The sequence below is a fragment of the Toxorhynchites rutilus genome, chromosome 3 (genome assembly GCF_029784135.1).
Source record: "Toxorhynchites rutilus septentrionalis strain SRP chromosome 3, ASM2978413v1, whole genome shotgun sequence".
Taxonomy (NCBI): domain Eukaryota; kingdom Metazoa; phylum Arthropoda; class Insecta; order Diptera; family Culicidae; genus Toxorhynchites; species Toxorhynchites rutilus.
The window spans coordinates 894,846-906,277 of record NC_073746.1 but is presented as its reverse complement, the minus strand read 5'-3'; positions in this window follow the sequence as shown (position 1 = coordinate 906,277).

Here is an 11,432-nt window from a genome sequence, read left to right as displayed (position 1 = left end):
AAGAACAGCAGGTTCGTGTTTTTTCAATTAATTGAATTTGTAAAGGCAATCTGCCATATTGGTTATCTTAGCAACATGATTTACCGATATCACGATCAATCGCATGAAGCTGGTGTAGTGATTTACTCCAACAGTATGAGTAAGTGCTGAGTATGTGGAATAATTCAATGTTGAATCCGAAGAGTTATAATGCTAAGAACCAATATTATTTTGATTTTACTACTGATCTGATTGTTTAATTATCTATTTGAAGATTCAAATGCAGAAATTTAGGTAATAAAAACGTTAAAAAACACAATTGTTTCTCTTTGTTCATCGTGTACATAAAATAATAATTATATGAGCAGCGTTTCAATGGTTTGTTATATTCATCTATTAGGAAACACTAAGTAATAAGACACTATCGTGACAGACAGGTTTGAACTCTACAAAGAATGTGATTCAAATGTAGATTTAGCTTATAGCACATAATACTGACAATTGTTGATTTTCGAACGATGTATGAAAGCTGTATGGAACTACGTCTGTTATGCGGACAAACAGTGATTTTTCGGAAAGGTTTTTTCAAAATTGCTCAAACGTTTTCGAACAAAAAATGTTTATTTGCATGTTGAGCAAACGTATTACATTGTGTAGAATGCGAAACAACAAAAAGTCGATTTTGTTCATTTTGTCGTTTACGTCTCCCATACAAACATTGGCAGTAGAGATTTACTATGAAACTCGCTCGTGGATAATCGAGGTTCTACTGTATTAGATTACTGATAAAGCTTATTGCGGTACACGGTAATTCGTGAACGTGACACGACAATCATTTTTTTGTAGTGGTGATTGAGTAAACATAATTAAATAAATATAATTATTTATATCAATATATTATTATCGAACCATATAATCAGCAACGTAGTGTGCGGGGGTGCTGACCCTTTGGGGCGCCAAAAGCCAAGAATTTTCAATAATGTTCGCACCGTGGCCAGACAGAGCCATTCTTGTACTGGAATGAAAGAGCCAGCTAGTCTAATGTAAAAATGCTTCTACCAAATTAAAAATGGTACGGACCGCACACCTTTCAGACCAGTGGGAGTCGACCTTTTATATTTTTCGAACCCGTTCATAATAGAGATCGAGGGCCAGTGGCGTCGAGTGAAGCTTTCGCATCCGGGGCGAAAGAGTTGACTTTTCAATTTTTCAATTTTAGTGTTTGCCGTATATCGGATATTTCAAGAGATAAAAAAAACTTTGTTCTTCAAAGTTGCTTGAAATGACTGCGGCTACAACATTGTCGAACTACGTTTACCTCTATCTATAAAGATAAGAAAGTTATATTTTTTATTTCATCGAAAATGTTGGTCACCCTATTTTTAACGGCATGAAAATGAGCGCTCTATCATATGTAGCAACTTTTTCGAAGACAGTTTTTGCCTAGAGTATATCTGTTGAGTTCTAGATGCTTATTTGCACTTAGGCTTTCTACACATTGGGCAACCGCAACCCGATCTATGTTGGCGATGTTAATCGCATCTCCAACTCAACTCTGCACATTGAGGCAACTCAAAGGTGATGAAATCGTGAGGTTTTCATCTGTCATCATACACTGGCAGTGATGCCGTGTCTTTAACTATTGAAAGAAATCATATGAGGAGCAATTTATGAAAAATGTTTTTGAAAAAAATACAAAAATAGTGTATGTGAATTTTTCGGAGATATTTGATTCATAAAATTGGCAAAAAAAATAAAACTTTTTGTCTTAGTGTCACCCGCTCACATTTTATCAATGTCACTTGTTTACTTTTGTCCTTAGTAATCGATCGAGAGTTTTATCTCGGTGTCATTCACTCGCTTGTCTTTCACGACCACTTCACAATCGAAGGTTTTCCGGTTACATACCGTTTCACAATAATTAGCCAGAACTTCAAAGCTGAAATAAACAAATTGAGTTATTTAAAAAAAAAGGCAAATGAGAATTATCCATTATATTTTTTGCTATTTAAATTTATCTAGCCCACCATCATTACTTCATTTCTAAATTTAGTTCGTGGTCGCACCTCAAGGTAAATTTAATGAATGTTCTAAAAACAAAAATTATTTTAAACCTTGAATAATCTATCAAGCATTGTTAAAAATTAAGTTATGAATTTTAGTTTCCTTCAATATGACTGTGAAGACATTTTTTTCGTACAATGTGAAAACATCTGAAAAAAATCACCTGACATCCATGATTGAAACTCAACGAACGCAGAAATTGAAATGTCAACAACAATTGAACAAAAAGGTTGCCGACACACATCGCGCGCCACTCGGCATGCTAGGTTGAATCGAAAAAGTTGGTCCGACCTAAATTACCAGTATGCTCCCATTTGACTACACATGCTCTCAACTTTTTTGACATATTCGTTAAGCTGGTTTCCAACCAAGGTTGTCTAGTGTGTAGAGGGCCTTAAATGCACTTCCTGGACCATTGTACAATGGTACCGATATGGCGGAAAAATAGAGGACAAGCGAAAATACTCCTGGTTACCAATCTAGCTCGTTTCGTTCTCTGTGCATAGTTTATCGTCGGAGTACACGCATGCAGCATTTCACCTTAGCAGCATTTATACCTTATTTGGACTGCACAAGAAATGTTTCAAATAGAAATGTAAGCATTCTGTAACAAGATGATCGTCATTCGAAACATCTAATGAATTTCATCATTCAGTACGCAAAAGATAAGTATATTCAACTTGATATCACTGACAATAACATAATTAAATGGATCTTCTTCTTTTTGAAAGGCGTTAAAGTTCCCTATTGAACTTTTGCCGTCTCAACGTATGCATAAACTTGTGTCATTTATTAATACTTAGTTGAGATTTCTTAAACTAAATAACATTTCCCCCGGCCAGAACGGGAATCGAACCCGAACACCCGGCATGATAATGTGAGACGCCAACCACTCGGCCACGGGTGCACTAAATAAATAATACAAAATAATTAAATGTGTAAATAATTAATATAAATATTATAATTAAAGCTCCTCGACCACGGAAAACGAAAAAAACTGGGAACTCCACAGCCCAGTATCCAGACGTTGAAACAGTGGAACTTGTATCAGAGGTGGAAGCGGTCCTTCACCTGAACTCTCCGACGCCTCTTGAACATTGTTCTCAGATATTTTATTGAAACAGTTTATTCTGACATCGAGACAGCGCTACGAATTTTCTTGAACGTAGTTTCAGCCACCCTCAATTGATAAAAATTAACTGCGATCTAAAATGAACCAAAACCGACTTATTAGCTTGGCCATTCATTCGAATGAAAAAGATTCACTAGCAGACCTTACTTTAGATGCAATTGTAGATTATTTTGCTCCTGATAAAGCATGCAAGGCAAAGATTTGACGTGAGAATAAGCAAAGCCTATCCTGTAAGACTTACTTACAGGATAGATTCGCGACGCGTTAATTCCCGCGTGATATATGCAAATATATGCTGATATATGCAAATGAGCTCATCCTAATATTTAAAATAATAAATTCATATTCTCATAATGCTTTACGATTCATTATTTGCCAGCAAACTGCTATCTTTTTAATATAATGGTTTTTGATTCTCCAAAAACTTTGTCAAATATCGTATTCCAATCAGACAGCAGGCTTCAAGCTATGATTCTCTAAGAATCGGTTGCTATTAGAATCTGTCATGAGATATCATAAGATTTATAATGATAGCACGTGCCAAATCTAAGAATAATCTGCTCGAAACCTATAAGGGATGTTTTGATGCTAAATTCAACAACGGAAATATCAATACTACATAAATGGAATTTGAAAGAAACCGAATAGCGATACAAATTATCTATTGAGTAATATTAGTGAAAAACTCAAAAAACAGAAAAAACACTACTTCTAATAAAGTCAATTTTCTTTATTTTTTTACAAAGCCGTTTGAATTAAATAGACAATCAGGATAAAACGGGATTAACGTTACAGGTCCGGTAATATAAAATAAGCTTTAAATATAGGCGCAATTCAATTATTTCCAAAAACATGCAAAAAATGTCCACATGGACTTGAGGGCTTTAGTAAATGTCCTCACTTGTCCACGGAGGGGGAAGGGGGAGTCTAAAATCATGCTTTTTCTGTCCACGTGGTATGTGGACAGCCCCCTCAATAGTACATTTATCATAGTTTCGTTTTTGTGGAAGAATTGGGGTGATATTCACTTAATCAGTGGTGTAGCAAATCAATCATCATTTCTACACTTATAAAATTTAGTTCGCTGTTTCCTAATATATTCTTTTTTCACATTTATAGAAATAAACTTCAAATCTCAAGAAAAGATTAATGAATAACAATATCAATTAGACTTCTTAAATGGCACGTACGTTTCTAGAGGAACTTCGCCGTCTCAACGTAGTATTACTTGCGTCATTTTTATTAGTACGTAGTTGAGATTTCTATGCCAAATAACACGCCTTGAATGCATTCTGAGTGGCAAGTTCTAGAACTCGCGTGACCACAGTGCAAGTCGGAGGAAATTAAAGGGTGTGTCACATCAAATTGCATCACGGAAAAAACGCTGTAGAAATTTAATTTTTAGGAATTATATCTTCAGCTTTCGCTTATAATCAGATAAGAGTGTATAGATCACGTTGGCCATGCTTCACTGTCAATTTTTCGTAAATTTGGAAAAATGTCGTCGAACGAAAAAGAGCGTCGTGAATTAATCCTGTGCACTCATTTCGGGAATCCGGAGTTGTCACATCGGGACATCGGTAAGATGCTGGGAATCGTCCAATCCACAGTCAGCAGAGTACTAAAACGATACTTCGAGAACCTAACCATCGACCGGAAGGTGAAGAACGGCAAAAATGGATGCTCAGTCAGTGAAAAAGATCACAAGCGCGTAGTTAAGCAGTTTAGACGTGATCCGAGAAGTTCGGTCCGGGATGTCGCCAATAAGCTGAATTTGTCAAGTTCATTCGTCCAGCGGACTAAGCAGCGGGAGGGGCTGCGTACATACAATGTTCAGAAGGCTCCTAACCGCGACGAAAGGCAAAACATGGTGGGGAAGACGCGAGCCCGGAAGCTGTACACCGAAATGCTGACGAAGCCGCATTGCCTGGTAATGGACGACGAAACCTACGTCAAAGCGGACTTTCGTCAGCTGCCGGGCCTGTTGTTCTTCTCCGCAGAGGACAAATTCAGCGTTCCGGAGGAGATTCGCAAGCAGAAACTATCCAAGTTTGCCAAAAAGTACATGGTGTGGCAAGCGATCTGCTCTTGCGGAAAGCGGAGCGCCCCCTTCGTGATGACCGGCACGGTAAACGGGCAGGTTTACCTTAAGGAGTGCCTACAGAAGCGCTTACTACCACTATTGAAGCAGCACGAGGGCCCGACCATCTTCTGGCCGGATCTCGCTTCGTGCCACTATTCAAAGGACGTGTTGGAGTGGTACGAAGCCAACGGGGTCACCTTCATGCCAAAGGAAATGAACCCGCCCAACGCGCCGGAGCTTCGCCCAATAGAGAAAAATTGGGCGATTATGAAGCAGGCCCTCCGGAAGAACCCAAAAGTTTTCAACTCGGAGGCGGATTTCAAGAGAAAATGGATTTCTGTTAAAAAAAGACGGGTGGGTAATGTCGGGGACATAACCGGAGTGACGTAGGACTATACAAAGGGGACAGCTTTTGTTAAAGATATATTTTAAATATGTTGTTTTATTTTCTTCTCCTACGTGAACCTGAAAATCTACCTGAAAAATGGATCAGTTTACTGTTTACTCTTTATGAATATGTTGATGGTTCTGAAAAGAACCTTTGGTGTTGTGTTTTTGTTATCACTCGATATTCCCATCTTGTTCGGTTAAACCTTCCTGTTTTGCTATTGCGTTTGCCACTCGCCACAGCTCTCACAGTTGGAAAATTTCTTCTCATCCAGCTTGTGACATTTTGTTCAGTAAATTACATTTAATGCGACGTGCCGGAGAAACACTTTGCCACTCACTGAAACTAATTGTTGCCTTGATGAGCGCCGAACCGAAGCTGCTCTGTTCTTGATGCGGGTTTTCTGATTGTCGTGAGCAGCTTTGCAAGCCAACTCGAGCACTCCGACGGCCGAAACTCTATAATCGCTGTTAGGTATACTGGTGCTCCGGCACCAATCCGTTCGGCCTAGTTACCCTTGCGGAGCAATCAGTGAATGCGACCAACAGGGAACTAGAGACCTGCACGGCTCGTGTGAGACTTTGCCTTTCCCTTAACTTGTCCTCCTTTGTTACGTCCACGATGCCGATGCCGTACAACCACACGGGTTTACGGTTCGAAAGAAAATAAGATATTTTTTTGGGGTCCGCGTGTTTTATACTCTAGCGGTACACACTCACAGGATAGAGACAAATCAGCAGACTCAGCCAGAGGGGCGAGTCCAACGAGACGAACGAATGAGCGTTAAAAGGGAGCGATGGCAAAAAAATACATTCATTACGATTTGTTCGCTCGTTGGATTCACATGCAGGCTAAAAAGGGTCCTTTTCAGGATCACAAAATTATCTTCAATCTAAAGAGTTTATTGTTTTGTTATCACTCAATATCCCCATCTTGTTCGGCTTGCGATTGCATTTGCCACTCGCCACAGCTTTCACAGTTGGAAAATTTCTTCCCATCCAGCATGTGACATATTTTACAGTAAATTACATTCAATGGCACGTCGCATTACCACCACTCAGTATCGGATTGGAGGTAATTTTAACCTGTGATTGAACATTTGCGATGACAGTGGTACAATGTCGACTTTCAATGTGGGGTCATAATTTGGACCCCGAACTCTATGTTTACAATGTCCAACTAAATATGTCGCATTACAGGTCCGTCCAATTAGCTAAATGTCGAGATAATTGTAAATTAATGTACTTTCAATCTAGAAGCAATTTAAGAATTGGTGAAAATCAATAAGCTCAGAACAACTGCCAAATTCACATACTCATCATATCCTGGCAAACAAATAATGAAAAAATCAATTTGTGTTTTATTATTATTTTGGATATTGTTTTAGAAAGCATTCAACTGTATTTCCTAAACTCTTTTTTGGAAGGTTTAATGGCCCTGAAAAGCGCCTTGTTTTATGGAATGATTCCAATTTAGAAAACTTAGTACTCGTGGTTTTGAAAAAAACCATTTCGAACGCCCTCGATGCCGCCTTGTTCTGGATTTGCCACTCGCTGCAACTGCCTGTTGTCTTGATGTCCACCGAACCGAATGTGTTCTGTTCCGAATGCGGGTTTTCTTATCGTCACGAGCAGCTTTGCTAACTCGATCACTTCGGCGGCCGAAACTATATAACGCCGGCTAGGTGGACTGGTGCACTGGTACTAACGCGCTCGGCCTAGCTACCCTTGCTGAGCAATTGGCGGATACACCTACGGGGAACTGCACACCTGCACGGTTCGAGTGGGACTTTGCCTTTCCCTTAACTTGTCCTCCTTTGTTACGTCCACGATGCCGATGCCGTACAACCACACGGGTTTACGGTTTGAAAGAAAATAAGATATTTTTTTGGGGTCCGCGTGTTTTATACTCTAGCGGTACACACTCACAGGATAGAGATAAATCGGCAGACTCAGCCAGAGAAAAAAAAAGGGAGCGATGGCAAAAAAATACATTCATTACGATTTGTTCGCTCGTTGGATTTACATGCAGGCTAAAAAGGGTCCTTTTCAGGATCACAAAATTATCTTCAATCTAAAGAGTTTATTGTTTTGTTATTACTCGATATTCCCATCTTGTTCGGCTAAACCTTCCTGTTTAGCGATTTGTTGCCACTCGCCACAGCTTTCACAGTTGGAAAATTTCTTCCCATCCAGCTTTGTGACATGTTGTACAGTTAATAACCATTTGAAGAAGCTTGGATTCACAATGAAGTTCGATGTATGGGTGTCACACACGTTGACGCAAAAAAACATCTTTGACCGTATCGACGCATGTGAATCGCTGCTGAATCGCAACAAAATCGACCGTTTCTGAAGCGGATGGTGACTGGCGATGAAAAGTGGGTCACTTACGACAACGTGAAGCGCAAACGGTCGTGGCCCCGTGAGCCCGCTGAAGCGGCTCAGACGGTGGCCAAGCCCTCATTAACGGCCAGGAAGGTTCTGCTGTGTGTTTGGTGGGATTGTCAAGGAATAATCTATTATGAGCTGCTTCCCTATTGCCAAACGCTCAATTCGGACCTGTACTGCCAACAACTGGACCGCTTGAAGGTAGCATTCATGAAGAAGAGGCCATCTTTGATAAACAGAGGCCGCATTGTCTTCCATCAGGACAACGCCAGGCTACACACTTCTTTGGTGACGCGCCAGAAGCTCCGGGAGCTCGGATGGGAGGTTCTTTTGCATCCGCCGTATAGTCCGGACCTTGCACCAAGTGACTACCACCTGTTTTTGTCCATGGCGAACAAGCTAGGTAGTCAGAAGTTAGCCACAAAAGAGGCCTGTGAAAATTGGCTATCCGAGTTTTTTGCCAATAAGGAAGCGAGCTTCTATAACAGGGGTATTATGAAGTTGGCATCTCGTTGGGAACAAGTCATCGAACAAAACGGCGCATATTTGACTTAAAACAGATGATTGTAACTAATTTTATGAACAAATGAAAATTCAAAAAAAATACCGCAGGACTTTTCTGACAGCCTAATATTTCACAATAAAGGGTGTGTCACATCAAATTGCATCACGGAAAAAACGCTGTAGAAAATTAATTTTTAGTAATTATATCTTCAGCTTTCGCTTATAATCAGATAAGAGTGTATAGATCACGTTGACCATGCTTCACTGTCAATTTTTCGTAAATTTGGAAAAATGTCGTCGAACGAAAAAGAGCGTCGTGAATTAATCCTGCGCACTCATTTCGAGAATCCGTAGTTGTCACATCGGGACATCGGTAAGATGCTGGGAATCGTCCAATCCACGGTCAGCAGAGTACTAAAACGATACTTCGAGAACCTAACCATCGACCGGAAGGTGAAGAACGGCAAAAATGGATGCTCAGTCAGTGAAAAAGATCACAAGCGCGTAGTTAAGCAGTTTAGACGTGATCCGAGAAGTTCGGTCCGGGATGTCTCCAACAAGCTGAATTTGTCAAGTTCATTCGTCCAGCGGACCAAGCAGCGGGAGGGCCTGCGTACATACAAGGTTCAGAAGGCTCCTAACCGCGACGAAAGGCAAAACATGGTGGGGAAGACGCGAGCCCGGAAGCTGTACACCGAAATGCTGACGAAGCCGCATTGCCTGGTAATGGACGACGAAACCTACGTCAAAGCGGGCTTTCGTCAGCTGCCGGGCCTGTTGTTCTTCTCCGCAGAGGACAAATTCAGCGTTCCGGAGGAGATTCGCAAGCAGAAACTATCCAAGTTTGCCAAAAAGTACATGGTGTGGCAAGCGATCTGCTCTTGCGGAAAGCGGAGCGCCCCCTTCGTGATGACCGGCACGGTAAACGGGCAGGTTTACCTTAAGGAGTGCCTACAGAAGCGCTTACTACCACTATTGAAGCAGCACGAGGGCCCGACCATCTTCTGGCCGGATCTCGCTTCGTGCCACTATTCAAAGGACGTGTTGGAGTGGTACGAAGCCAACGGGGTCACCTTCGTGCCAAAGGAAATGAAGCCGCCCAACGCGCCGGAGCTTCGCCCAATAGAGAAATATTGGGCGATTATGAAGCAGGCCCTCCGGAAGAACCCAAAAGTTGTCAAATCGGAGGCGAACTTCAAGAGAAAATGGATTTCTGTTCAAAAAAAACTACAACCTGACGTTGTACAGAACCTTATGGACGGGGTAAAGAGGAAGGTGCGAGCATACGGGCTTGGGCTCGAAGTATGAATAAAAAGAAAATTCCAAAAGTTGTTTAATAGTTTTTATTTTACTGTCTAAAATTTTCAAAAGGATCGGTCTACTGGGCGAATTTCTACAGCGTTTTTTCCGTGATGCAATTTGATGTGACACACCCTTTAAAATGTTTTGTTGTTGTTTTTTGTTTGTTCCATTCAGTTGTGAGTTACAGGGCGTTAACAATGGAAGTCAACAAAGAGGAAATTCGGAATATTTTACAGTTTTTATTTGATAGAAGTGAAAATGCAAGCCAGTCCGCTGATGTTGTAAATGGTTTTTATGGTGCCGATACTGTAACAGTTATTTACGTGCAATTTTGATTTCGTCGTTTCCGTTCAGAAGTTTTAGATGTTAAAGATGCTCCTCGCATATGTAGGCCCGTCGTCGAAAATGTCGATAAAATCACAGAAGAAAGCGAAGTTTAGCAGCATGTCAGAAGTCGTTGCATCGCCCAGGAGCTAAATATCGACCATGAAACAGTTTTAAGTCATTCACGCTAAGTTGGATTCACAAAAAAAGCTCGATGTTTGGGTGCCACACCAATTAACATCAAAAACATAATGGATCGATTTTACATCTGTGAAGACTCGGCCAAACGGAATGAAATCGTTTTCATTTCTTAAAAGAATAATGACTAGGAATGAGTAATGGGTCACATACTACATTATTGTGCGGAAACGATCGTGGTCAAAGCGTGGTGGAGCAGCTCAACGTTAGCCAAACCAGGAGTAGCGGTCAGGAAGGTTTTACTGTGTATATGGTTGGCCTTGAAATTCATTATGAGTTGCTTCCGTATGGCGGAACACTAAATTTAGATCTTTACTGTCATCAACTAGGTCATTTGAAGCTAACGATTGACCAGAATTGGCCAACAGAAGAGGTGTAGTGTTCCATCAGGACAACGCAAGGCCCTCACGTCTGTAGGGACTCGCCAAAAACTTCGGGAGCTTGGTTGGGCAGTTTTAATGCATTCACCATATAGTCCGGATCTGGCACCAATCGATTACAGCCTTTTTCTCGCATTGAAAAACTTTCTGCGTGATGAGAAATTCGAATCAAAAGAAGATTGAGAAAATCGATTACTAGAGTTTTTGGCCGATAAGGACCAAGAATTTTATAAGAGATGCATTATGAAGCTACCTTTAAAATGGCGACAAACTATATAACAAAAACTATATAAACCTATGAAAATTCAAAATATCATGGATTTCTTTTTCCCCAACGTAATATTCAGTTTAACACGGTCGCGTCCCTTTATCCATGTGTTAATGACGGATTATGACGAATATGATGACGGATATAAATTGAATATGATTTTCAAAAGCAATTTCATGAAGTAGGCACCTGAATAAACGTGACCCAGTCTCTCTTCACAAAACACTACGGTCAAAATTAGTGACTCAGGTTGGTCTAAACATAAATAATTACAAAGGCAGTTTTCAAACTAGATAAAATCAATGGAAGAACCCAACATACAAAATTTATGATATTCAGTGATATATTTGGCAAAATGAAATAAAACTCCAAATTATACTTAGAACAAGAAATGAGTGATATACGTAGAATATTGCAATA